Source organism: Sus scrofa, chromosome 7 (genome assembly GCF_054392235.1).
Source record: "Sus scrofa isolate SSC_HxYL_T2T_F1_AM1 chromosome 7, Sscrofa_HxYL_maternal_Yorkshire_Landrace_v2.0, whole genome shotgun sequence".
Taxonomy (NCBI): domain Eukaryota; kingdom Metazoa; phylum Chordata; class Mammalia; order Artiodactyla; family Suidae; genus Sus; species Sus scrofa.
The window spans coordinates 90,078,957-90,092,431 of NC_139389.1; the positions used below are offsets into that span (position 1 = coordinate 90,078,957).

Below are 13,475 nucleotides of genomic sequence, written 5' to 3' on the forward strand. Positions count from 1 at the left end.
AGTAGGTACATTTTGTCTTTTTCTCAGCTTTAACTCTCATTTTTAGAGACTCTCTGTCTCAGGCTGAGCTCATCTTCTCTTTACCTATCTTCTGCAGCAACCTATTCAAACTAAGCCTTCTTGGGTAATGAATCAGAGTTAAAATGGATCACTTCATTGTCATCAAAATCTCATTACCTGCATGTACAAGATCTCAGCAAAGGAAAGTCACCTGGTAACATATTTGTCTGTAATAGCTTAATGAAGCACCTTTTCGCTTGGTAATGTAAGTAAAACTAGGGGATCTAATATGTTAGCTTAAAGGAAAGCAATTCTAATGCTAGGTGCTAGTAGAAAATAATTTGGAGCACTGAGGCTCTTAAGACTGCATGTCTAAACAAGCTCCCACTCTACTATCTCTTCCTCTATCATAATTTGCCATCTATCTGACTTTCTTCATCTCCTCCTGCATTCAATGATTCAATTTTGTTTTGCATTAATTTCTTTCTATCAATTTTATTTCTGATTTTTAAAATGTATTTAAACTACTTTTTAAAAAATGCCCTTCTTGCCCTCTGGCTAGATTTATAAATTAGTATAAGCTTCACAAGGAATCTCATTTTTTTTTCTGAATAACCCCATAAACCCTCTTCTAGTTTTGCTAACTCTATTCCTTATATGTTCATTAACAGTCAAATTTACCACCATTTCTTTTGCTAGTCTCATTTGTAATTTTTTGCTATTCAAATTTCAATCTGGAGGAAGCACCACTTATATTTTCCCTTCCAGTATTTTATTATTATTATTGCTACTTCATGAAAGCCTTAAAATACTATTGATGAGAAGTATTTTTCCTTTAGTGATCAGAAGGAATTCTTTTTTTATTATTTTTCTGCCTATTCCCAGAGAAATTTTGATTAGTTTGCTCATAGTTCATGACCTGTAGGTTTGGTTTTAAGTCATAAAATTGTTTATACAACTCTTACTTAAAGCTGTTCTGATAACCTATCGTCCCATTCAGTATACATTCAATTTCTTACTTCATTACTTTATTCCACATGATTGATCTCTGCCCTTTTTTTACCTCTATATCATCATTAATTAGGAGAGTAGTGGGCACTTTAGACATGCTGCATAAATATTTGTTGAATGAATAAGTGAATAAGCCAAGAAATCTTCCAGCATCATTTTTGAATTGCTTTTCAGTTAGTCCAAAGGATTATGATATATGAAAGCTGCCCAAAGTTTTTTTTATAATATATTTGGGGAGGTAGAACTCATGAGTATTTATTAGAAAGCCAGTAAAAATTAGTGTGATAGAAATTATTGGTGAAGATTCAGGTAAAGGAAGCAGTCTGAATCCTGAGAAGAGAATTTCTAAAGGTAGAAACTGAGCTAAGAGCAAGCAGAATGTTTGAGAATCCCCAGATATGTGATGACTTAACAACATTTATTCTAGTGTTTTTATCCTTTCTAGAGAAGGAAGTACTGTATGTAACAGACCAAAATTGCTTTTTCTGTCATGAATAAGGACCCCTTAGTGATGGAATTCTTGCCATGCTGTATCCCCAATGCCTGCAATGGTGTCTGGCATTTTGAGCACTCAAAAATACTTATTGAATTAAGAATCAAAAGACATCCAGAGAACAACTCTGGAGTCAATTATATATCTAATTGCCAAAGAACATAAAGGTTGGCTATCATAGGCTCCCTGTCATTGTTGGACATTAGTTGTTCAAACTCAGTCCTTGATGTAATTGCAATCAGAAGGCACTCATGAGTAGTTTCAGCGACAAGTCAGGATGCACCATTTGTCCTCCCTCCTTCACTAGCTCTTCTACCTTTATGACAGGCTATCTGAAATTTATTTTGTCATATTTATTGGTTAGTTTTAAGATTTTCCTTTTTTTCCTAAATTATTTGCTTACATGTAAGAAAGTTGTGGTGTACAGAAAAATGGCCCCCAGAGATGTCCCTGTTTTAATCCCTGGACCTGTGAATGTGTTACTTTCTGTGGCAAAAGGGACTTTGCCGATGTGATTAAGAATTTTGAGGTGGGAGTTCCTATGGGGGCTCAGCAGAAACGAATCTGAGTAGTATCCATTAGAACACAGGTTTGACCCCTGGCCTCACTCAGTGGGCCAAGGATCCAGCATTGCCATGAACTGTGGTGTAGGTCATAGCTCAGATCTGATGTTGCTGGGGCTGTGGCATAGGCTGGTGGCTATAATTCTGATTCAACCCCTAGCCTGGGAACCTCCATATCCTTGGGTATGGCCCTAAAAAGACAAAAAAAAAAAAAATTCTGACGTGGGAAGTCTGTATCAGCCCAAAGTAATCACAGAGGTCTTAATACGAGGAAGGCAGGAGGGTCAGAGAGGAGTTGTGATGACAGGCAGAGTTTGGAGTGATGTACTTTGGAGAGGAAGGAAGGGGTCTAAAACCAAAGAATGCAGGTGATCTAGGAAAAGGCAATGAAATGGATTCTCTCCTGGATCCTCCAGAAAAGATGCAGCTCTGCCAAAACCTTGATTTTAGCATAGAAAACCCATTTTGACTCACTCCTCTCCAGAACTTAGAGAAAATATATTTGTGTTTTCTTCAGCCACTAAGTTCTCATAATTTGTTACTGGAGAAATAGGAAGCTAGTACAAAGGCTATTAAAATGCAAAGAATTTTCAGCAAGAGTCAGGGGTTCTTGATCCTAGTATCAACTCTCTCACTGGTTACCTTTGTGATAATAAGCAAATAACTGCCTATATTTTATCCTATGTAAATCATCTTACTGGTAAAATGTAGATATTGTACCAAATCATGAACACACCATTAAATAGTAGAATTCTGATGGTTTACCTCTCCCAGTTCTTTACTTCCGAAGGATTGTATTTTTGTCTTCATCTTCCCATGCTGGCATCTGGCTTATATTCTTTTAGTCTTTTCCTGGACTTTATAATTCAGTCATCCTCCTCTCTCAATTACAGACACAGACATTATCTAACTCTTTTCACCCAATATTTTATTTCTGTCACACTGTAATCATTCCAAATGTATTTGGGATTTTTGGGGGGGTTGTTTGTTTTAATTTTATTGGAGTATAGTTGACTTAAAATGTTGTATTAGCTTCAGGTGTATAGCAAAGTAACCAGTTATACATAAACATATATCCATATATCCATAAACATATATAAACATAAACATATATAAATATATACCTGGTTGTGTTAATCACTACTGGTGATTGTAATGGAGGTTGGGGCTACTCCGATGAACCAGACATGATTCCTGTACTCAAGAGCTATGTTTTAGTTTACGAGATGGAAATATATATAATTATGAGAGGCAAAGTAAAATAAATGCTAATAGTGCAAAGGGAGCACTGACACTTGGGCAAATTTGGAAGATTTCACAGGGAGCATCAAACCTGGGATGGTGACAATTGGATTTTGTGACTTAAGTATAGAATGAGACAAATTTGGAAGGAAGGAAGGAAAAGAAAGGAAGGAAGGAAGGAAGAAAGAAAAAGAAAAAGAAAGAAAGAAAGAAAGAAAGAAAGAAAGAAAGAAAGAAAGAAAGAGAAAGGAGAAAGATATAGGAAGGAAAAAAGGAAAGAAAGAGAAAGCAAGCTTTGAAGACTCATATTGATAAGTGATAGAAGAGACTTAAATAGCTGTATGCTGTGCATGAGGAACTTAGGTGGCTCATTGAAAAGCTGAAATCATACCCATTCATAAGAAATCATAGTCAAAAGTGTTCTATTAACACAGAACACACTGGCCAGGAAGAAATAGGAAATATCCATGTAATCCTAGAGGAAAGCAAAGGGTAAAGAGGTCCAGAAGAAGAAGAATTTAGTAGTAGTTGTTTTGGAAATCATAATGCCTTATGGGAACCAGCTGACTCCTCTAAGTAGAAATCAGGTATGCATGTTGTGAAGATTATTTGCTTGTGTGAGATGTTAATATGATAGTTGTTTTCAAGGACTGGAGGTGTTCTTTCTTGAATACTAATACTTGCCTAGGCAATGTTTATTTTCCTTCTTCCTTTAGGTAACATGACACTCTTTAGAAACACTCCTAAGGGAGTTCATCCAAGGATCTTTCCACTCTGTCAGCTCATATTACCATGGTGTTTTTATTCTTTGGTTCACCAATTTTTTTTCCTAATATGGCCCATGTTTTCAGCACATCTGGATGAATTTCTAGACATGTTAGAAGCAGTTTTAAATTCTTTCCTCAATCCAGTCATCTACACACTCAGGAATAGGGGGATGAAGATGGCACTAAGGAAAGTGTTTTGTCAGCTTACGAATTTTAGAAAATCACAAAGAGGCTTTGTTAAAACAAAATTTCCAAGTGACTATTGATAAACTTTCTGTCCCTATTAGCCAATACTCATGAAAAAGGGACCACCTTTCTGAGGTTTTATCTCTCCTTTTTTTCCCCCTTTGGAACACATTCCTGTTTCTTCATTTTTGCTACTCCTTGTGTTGGTTTCAATGCATTAGATAAAACAATCACTTCTCCCAGTCTTGAAGGAAGAGCCTTGTGTAGGGGATGAAGCCTATGGTTCAACCCTACCCTACCTCATGGTTGTCTCTCAAATATTTGTGATTGTCCAAGTAATCTATTATATTTTTAATTGCCCCCAGGAGTTGAGGGTGTGCCAATACCTGTCAGTGTCAAAAAGGGAAGGATCCTAGATTCAGGCTGATTGGAAACTAGACCCTCAGGCATTAGGTTTCAAAGAAGCAAATAGAGTAGTATTCTGATGGTTCAGCAGGTTAAGGGTCCGTCATTGTCACTGCTGTAGTGCAGTTTTATCCCTGGCCTGGGAACTACATGCCACAGACATGGCAAAAAAAAAAAAAAAAAACTGCTAATAGATGTAGTCCTGGAGGGCCACAGCATAAGCCCCACTGTCCACCAGAGCCAGGAAATCTAAAGGTGTCCGCTGGGTGGCAGTGGCAAAAATGGATGCTACAGAGGAATAAAAAAGCTCCTGTCTGCAAGATAGCAGTGAGCTCTACTGAGGCAGAGGGAGAGTAAGAGTTGCCTGAGTTTCCTGGAGGCAAGTCCATCCACAGGCACCTACAAGAACGTGGAATCTGGAGCCGCCCCTCACGCTGAAGCTCCAGGACAGGATAATTACAAAAAGACTAGGCATTGGTCTACAGTCTGTCAAGTACTGTCAGGGGTGGTAGCCTGCCAAGAACTCTCTCCAATTGTTACAATCCCATGGGACCCAGGAACCAAGCCCCAGGCCACCAGAGCCACCGGCATCAAGGAGCAGGTGGAAGCTGCACAGATGAGAGAACACCAGCCGCAGGTAAAAGCAGCCACATGTAAAAGCTCCCGCGAGAAATCCCTGAGTGGGGGCGCGGCTGGAACGTGAAGATGGAGTCGCTCAGTCTCCTTCCCCGGAGGCGCCCAGCCGGCCTCCAAGTCGGCCTCAGACCAACTGCCTGCCCCTCAGGCCACCCTCCAGGACAGGCACAGAGCAAAGGAGCTTCTCCCACACAGTCTGCGTGGCCTTGGATCACAAGGGTCTTCAGGTGCTGAGCCCTGCCAGGCAGGTGAGAGTGGAGCACCATCCCTTTAAGAGCTGATTTTCAGATGTTCTGTGGAAAAGAGCCCCACTGGTTTTCAAAGCTAGATGTTTTTGGACGCTCTGTATTCAGGTGCAGGTTTTAATATTTACTGGTGCCTGGTGGGGAGTTCAAACCTTTTGTTCCTGAGGAGGAAGGGCTGGGTTTTGAGTTCCCTGCTGACTCTGGTCTCAGCGCAGGGAATGGGGTGGGGGAGGGGGGCGGAGCTGTTAGGCAGGACCTTGGACCAGCCACTGAGACTTGCTTCCCTTTGAGCTTGCTCTCCTTGGCCTGAGGCGCAGGAATTGCTGGAGCAGTTTAGGGCTTTTTTTTTTTTTTTTAAGAGGTAGCCATTCTACATGAAGCTGTAGATTCAGTGTGTTCACAGGAGGAGGGTGGTCAGGAGCCGCTTACGTAGCCATCTTGAACCAGAACAGGGACCGTCTTTCTAATGTGGATAGAAATAATCAGCTACCAGTCTGTAAGAGGAATAGAAAAGAGTGTGAGCCAAACTGAGGACTGTAGCCCAGGAGTCACAGATTCAAGAAGCACTTGTATTGTGTTCCATGGACTACAAAATAGGGGAGACCTATAAAGGCCAAAAGCAAAAAATTACATAAATTTCAAGAATTAGGGTTGGAGCTGTCAGGAAGTAAGGTGATTGTTAAGCAAAGACTGATTGGGTTCTGAAATGGTTGCAAAATTATAAGGGAGGAACTTGAGACTAAATGTTGCAACTAGCACCTCCTAGCAGGTAATAGTTTTGGGAATGGTTAGTAGTGTCCTTAGTTTGCTTCAGTTCAGAAATTTCAGGTTGTCAGCAATACAGAATGTGCTTAAAACTACATCCACAATGGCCCCCTGGCTTCACTTTCAATGCCCAAACCATAGTTTTCAAATGTATTTTTTTCTTTAATGGTTAAAGCAGATGTACAGTGCATGTTTAATAGGCTACAAAGAGGCTATTTTGGATCACCTAAGGTTCCAGTAAAACCATGCATAAGCCAGAATGAACTCCGCATTCCTCAACATGTGAAAATTTCTCCCATCATTATCATTCACCACTAAGTATTCATGGTCTTTCAATGCCTAGAGGATGGGTCTATTTTGTTCTCACTGAAGAATGTGTGACATTCTTCTGTAAAAAGTGAGGGGTGTTTTGTACTAATGATATAGAAATCAAAGTTTATATTAACCCTTAATTTTCAGTTCTGAAATAACCGTACCAGTAACACATTTCACCTATATTAAATAATGATGTAAGTAAGTTTGTTTCTCACAATGAGCATACTACTGTTTTCAAACTATCCTGCCCCATAATTGGCCCATTTGTTAACATCATGCTTCATTATCTGTATTCCTTATCTCCCTTTTCACTTGTTCTGCTTTATTGTTTAAGTCTTTTGGTGATGAGTCTGTGGTTACTTTCACATTCTGATTCACAAGTGTTGTTTTCATGCCTTGTTCCATATGTTGAAGAATGTTCTTGACTTCATTTTTAGCCAGGTAGATCAGGTGTTGGCAAGTTTTTTTCTGTAAAGGTACAGATTGTAAATAGTTGTATATGTGGGCTATATCATTTCTATTGCATCCACCCAGTTCTGCTGTTGTCATATCCAAATAGCCGTAGATAACGCACAAATCAATAGGCATTGCTGAGTTCCATTAAAATGTTATTTACACAAGCAGGAGCCAGTCTAGATTTGAGGGACCTGCTATATAGATTTGGCTATTCTCCCAACTATCAATCTTTGCCTTAAGACAAGAGTCTAAAATGAAAGTTAATATAGCATCTCACAAACTTTGCAGTTAAAATTCAGAGATTCTGGTTCCAACAGCACCAACTTATTTGCTGTGTTATCTTTCCAAAGCCAGTTAATGTCTCTGAATTTGTTTCTTCAAGGCGCCAAGAGAATTCACAAGTTTATGGTTATGACCTAATGAGATGCTATTTGAAAAAAAACTATCAGTTTCAAATTAGCCTGGTTTCCTTTTCTGGACTGTAACCATTTGCTTGAAGTCTAGAAGCTTGAACATTAAAGGTGTTTTATTTTGCAATGCACATTAAACTTGGTTTCTATTTGTTCCCTCTCTCTCTCTCTCTCTCTCACACACAAACATCTTGTGATGTGTCTCTTTTATCTTGTCTTCATGGTATTGTGGTATGTACTTACATTGCCCTGTGTCCCCTGCCAAATTGAAGATTTAATGTGTACTTCCTTCTGCAGTTCAGTGAAAAAAGAATAATGGGAAATATTTACAGAGTACCTGTTGTTAGTCATACACTGCTCTTAGCTTTACCTGTATTAACTCATTTAATCCTCACAGCAGTCTTTGAGAATGATGCTTCTACCATCATCTCCATGGTACAGATTTGGAGATGAAGGCACAGAGAGGTTAAATAGCTTGTCTAATGTTACGAAGTGGTAGATTTGAGTTTTAAGTCCAAGGAGTCTGAATCCAGAGGCTGGATTTTTAATCGTTATGCTATTTTTCTTCTTAAGAAATAGATTCATATTGATTCCTGGAGAATGCTAGCTTACTTTACTTCATTTAGGGCAAATTTGTCTAGGTAATGTTTCCCCTATATTTATGTTACTTGTTGTTATTGGTAAAGCAGTTTTAAACTGAAGTATGTTATGAACCCAGGCACGGTGTATTATGCATATAATACAACTCAACTATTAAGTAAAGAATATTTGATTACATGAAAATTTGATCAAGATAATAAGTAAAAAAGGCAATAACAAAACAAGGTTTAAAACTTGATATATTGTAAAATAATATGTGTATATGAGGTAAAATATTAATATCTTCCTTGGGAGGATATAGGTGTTTTTATTATCTTCTTATACTTATTTCTAACTTTAATACTCTCATAACAAATACTATAGTGTAATAACAAAGGAAGCTACTAAAGTAGTCACAAACCCTGGTAGTTTCCTGCGGAGACCAGCTCAGCAGGATGGGGCTGAAGAACAGGTGCTATGGGGCTGAAGAACCGGTGCTGTGAAACTTAAGGGAAAAAAAGTTAACATAAAACAAGACACAGAGACATGTATCTTAAGTAAAGGTGGGAACTGGGGGACTCAAGGTCTCAGGGACCAAGAACCCTGCCTCAAGAAACCACACTGCTTTTATTGTGCTCTTGAGGATTACATCAAGAGAAAAGGGGGTTGTAGGTGCAGGGTATAGGTTTTTCTTTATTATTTTAAAAGTCACTTAGCTGGTAAATGGTTAAAGTTTTTACTCTAAACTATAGGCATTTAAGGATCATTAGCATTTGAGTTAGCTATCTATGCATAGCATTTCAGAGAACCCTCAAATCATTTACCATCACCATGACTGTTTCTCAATCCGGAAGACAGGACAAAGTAAGGAAGGACAAGATAGAGTTTTCAGCAAAGAGGCTAAGAAAATATTATAAAAACATGTCTCACAACAGTTTCCATAGATTTTTGATGTTGATTCTTAACAAAGGCATTTCACTAATCTATGTAAATCATCATCATTTGTGGTACTTTATTTTCCTTCATAATTGGCCTCTAAAACAATCCTAACAGTCATAATGTTTAGAAAAAAATCAAAAAAATCATATTTCCCCTAGTATATCTCTGGTGAATCTAGAGATCATTCTATATTTTATCATCCTCTCTGATGGGGAAGTATATCTAAGTGGTCCTACAGAGCCTTCATTGTGTTTGGGGCCACCAGTGATACTAGGATACTTCCATATGCAATTGATGTACTCTTTAAAAATGGAGGTTACAATGGAAACCCCTAATTCTCTGCATAATTCATGAGAAAGTACACTTTGGACAGGTTGATGCTACTTTAAACCGTGGGTATTTGTTGTTGAAAGTAAGAATAGACCAACTGAGTTGTCACCAAGAATGTGTGCAGTCTGACTTAGAGGAAAGCACTAAAAGCCAGTCACCACATTAAGGAAAGATAAAATCCTCTTAATGTTTTTCTATACAGTAGTCAAGCATGATATTTACATGGACTGCTGTGGCATATTTAGTGTAGCTTGTCTTCCTACCTTCTAACAATCACTGAATGTCTGCTGTATGTACAGTGTTCCATGAGTTATGAATAAATGGATAAATATGATGGAGTTAGGGATAAATATTATAAACTGCCATTGACTTTGGAAATTTACAGTCCAAGGGAACCAGGCCTTTAGAGAAGGAAAGATAGTCTACTTTCATTTCAAGTTAGTGGAAGGGAGATAAAGAATTCACTGAAAAAAAAAGCCTTTCTTCCTAGGAATTTAGCAATACTTGGAGTAAAGGGCGATTTATGTGGAGCAAAATGTTTACATTGATATGCTTCCAAAATCAGATATATGTCAAAGAGAAAGACCTCATCACAGGAAAATTCACAGAAGAATGCTGTAAAGATTGTTATGCTTTAAGCTTGTATGACTTAATATTTTTGAGCCATACCTCATCCACTCTAATCCAGAATTTGCATATTCTCTGTCTTCACACCAGGTAAAATTTAAGGTAGCATATTAAATAAAAGAGTATTGCAATTAGTTATCTTCTAAGAAGAGAAATGAGGACCCAGAAAAGTTTAAATGTCTCTGAAAGGTTGAATAATTTTTTTACTGAGAGCTATTTAATTGTGATATACCTTTTATATAGTTAATATATATATTAACACAGTTTTATTGAGATATAATTAACACATAGCACTCTAAAAATTTGATGTATAGCATTGTTTGACTTACATCATGAAATGATTATCACAGTAAGTTTAATGATTATCCATCATCTCATATAAATATACAATTAATGCAGTAGAAAAAAATTTTCCTTGTGATGAGAAATGAATCATAGGATTTACTCTCTGGACAACTTTCATAAATAACATACAAGTGTTAATTATATTTATCATGTTATACAGTACATCTCTAGTATTTATTTATCTTATAACTGAAAGTTTGTACATCTTGATTGCCTTCATTCAATTGCCCTACCCATCCTCATTTCTGGTAACAAAAAAAATCTGATCTTTTTTCTATGAGTTTGTTTGTTTAATTCTGAGGTATAATTGGCCTTCCACACTATTTAGTTACTTTTATGAAACATGGTGCTTTGATATTTCTATACATTTCAAAAAGATCACCAGGAAAAAATGTAGTTATGCTGTGTCACCACAAAAATATTACATGTTTATTGCTAGATCCCCACACTGTGCATTTCATACCCATGAGTTATTTGTGTTGCAAATAGAAGTTTTTACTTCCTGATTTCTCTCACTTATTTCTTTCTTATTTTTCTTTACTTACAACGTTGCATTAATTTCAGGTATACAGCCAAGTGAATCAGTAATATGTGTGTGTGTGTGTGTGTGTGTGTGTGTGTGTGTGTACCCACTCTTTTCGCATATAGGTTATTACAAACGATTGAATAGATTACTCTTTGCTATACAGTAGGTTCTTTTTAATTATCTGTTTTATACATAGTGTGTATATGTTATTCCCATCAACCTAATTCCTTCTTCCCTCTGCCCCACAGATTTCCCTGTGGAAACATAAGATTGATTGTGAAATCTGTGAGGGTTTTTTTTTTTTTGTTTTATAAATAAATTTTTGTATCATTTTTATTAAATTCCACATATAAATGATACTATGTGATCTTTGTCTTTCTCCTTCTGACTTCACTCATGATATGATATCATATCATATCATGATATTCTCTAGGTCCAGCTAGATTGCTGCAAATGGCATTATTTCAGTCTTTTTATGGCTGAGTAAAGTCCATTCCTCTGTCAATGGACATTTAGGTTGCTTCCATGTCTTGGCTATTTTAAATAGTGTGGCATTGAATTTTGGGGTGCATGTGTATTTTTGAATCATGGTTTTCTCCAGATATATGTCCAGGAAAATGACTGTTAAATTATGTGGTAGTTCTGTATTTAGTTTTTTAAGGAACCTCTCCACTGTCCTCCATAGTGTTTGCACCAATTTATATTCCCATCAACAATGTAGGAGGGTTTCCTTTTCTCCATACCTTCTCCAGCATCTATTGTTTGTAAACTTTTTGATGATGGCCATTTGGACCAGTGTGAGGTGAAACTTCATTGTAGTTTTAGTGATGTTGAGCATCTCTTCATGTTCTTTTTGTCCATTTGTCTGTCTTTGTTGGAGAAATATCTATTTAGATCTTCTGCCCATGTTTTGATTGGGTTGTTTTATATAAAGTTGCATGATACATTTGTATATTTTGGAGATTAATCCGTTCTCAGATACTTTTTTTGTTGTTGTTGTTGCTGTTGTTGTTGCTGTTGTTGCTGTTTCTTGGGCCGCTCCTGCGGCATATGGAGGTTCCCAGGCTAGGGGTCAAATCGGAGCTGCAGCCACCGGCCTACGCCAGAGCCACAGCAACGCGGGATCCGAGCTGCGTCTGCAACCTACACCACAGCTGACGGCAACGCCGGATCATTAACCCACTGAGCAAGGGCAGGGACCGAACCCGCAACCTCATGGTTCCTAGTCGGATTCGTTAACAACTGCGCCATGACAGGAACTCCCTCAGATACTTGTTTTTGCAAAGATTTTCTCCCATTCTGTGGGTTGTGTTTTCATTTTTTTTATGGCACCCTTTGCTGTGCAAAAGCTTTCAAGTTTAATTAGGTCTCTTTTATATATTCATGTTTTTATTTTCATTACTCTGGGAGTTGAATCAAAGAAGATATTGCTGCATTGTCAAAGAGGGTCTCTGATTGTGTTTTCCTTCAGGAGTTTTCTAGTATCAAGCCTTTTGTGTTTCCATACAAACTTAAATTTTTCTGTCCTAGTTCTGTGAAAAAAGTTATTGATATTTTGATAGGGATTGCATTGAATCTGTGGATTGTCTTGGATAGTATGGTCATTTTTACAGTGATAATTCCTCTAATCCATGAAGATGGTATATCTATCAATGCTTCGGTTGTCTTCAATTACTTTCATCAGTGTCATAATTTTCTAGGTATAGGTTTTGTATCTCCTCAGTTAAATGTATACCAAGGTATTCTATGCTTTTTGATGCAACTGTAAATGGGATTATTTTTTTACTTTCTCTTTCTGATAGTTTGCTGTTAGTATACATAAATGCAACAGATTTCTGTATGTTACTTTCATATCCTGCAACTTTATTAAATTCATTGATGTCATTTTGATTATGTCTTTAGGATTTTCTATGTGTAATATTACATCATCTGAAAACTCTGAAAGTTTTTCTTTTTTTTTGGATTTTCCATATTTCAGCTTTTATTGACCAACAAGTAGAGTGACAGGGAAAAATACCTTTGTTCTATCGTTGAGAGTTTTCACTTTGAAATCTTTTTTGTTGTTATTGTTTTCATTTTTTTATTTCCCCAATAAATTATTTTTTTCTACTGTATACCATGGTGACCCAGTTACAGATACATGTATACATTCTTTTTTCTCACATTATCATACTCCATCATAAGTGACTAGATAGAGTTCCCAGTGCTACACAGAAATAATAGGAAGAGAGGAGGTAAAACTGTCACTGTATGCAGATGACATGATAGTATACATAGGAAACCCTAAGGACTCAACCCCAAAACTGCTCAAACTGAACAACAAATTCAGCAAAGTAGCAGGATATAAGATTAACATTCAGAAATCACTCACATTTCTGTACACTAACAATGTAATATTAGAAAAGGAATACAAAAATACAATACCTTTTAAAATTGCACCCCCCAAAAATCAAATACCTGAGAATACACCTGACCAAGGAGGTAAAAGACTTATGTGCTGAGAACTATGAAACATTAATCAAGGAAACTGAAGAAGATGTAAAGAAATGGAAAGATACTCCATACTCCTGGGTTGGAAAAATTAATATTGTAAAAATGGCCATACTACCCAAGGCAAAATACACATTCAATGCAA

At 37.1% G+C, this 13,475-nt stretch overlaps 1 protein-coding gene across 3 annotated transcripts in view; it reads left to right on the forward strand.

Annotated features, from left to right (window-relative positions):
• LOC146401759 (olfactory receptor 4F3/4F16/4F29-like) overlaps positions 1–13,475 on the forward strand; it is a 128,043-nt gene that overhangs the window by 47,512 nt on the left and 67,056 nt on the right. For 2 of the 3 annotated variants that reach the window (XM_084967009.1, XM_084967010.1), the window contains exon 1: positions 5,350–5,551. The exons of the other annotated variant lie outside the window; for it this stretch is intronic. The gene's annotated coding sequence lies outside the window, so the exon portion shown is untranslated. Of the gene's footprint in view, positions 1–5,349; positions 5,552–13,475 lie in introns of those variants that run through there. 3 annotated transcript variants of the gene reach the window in all.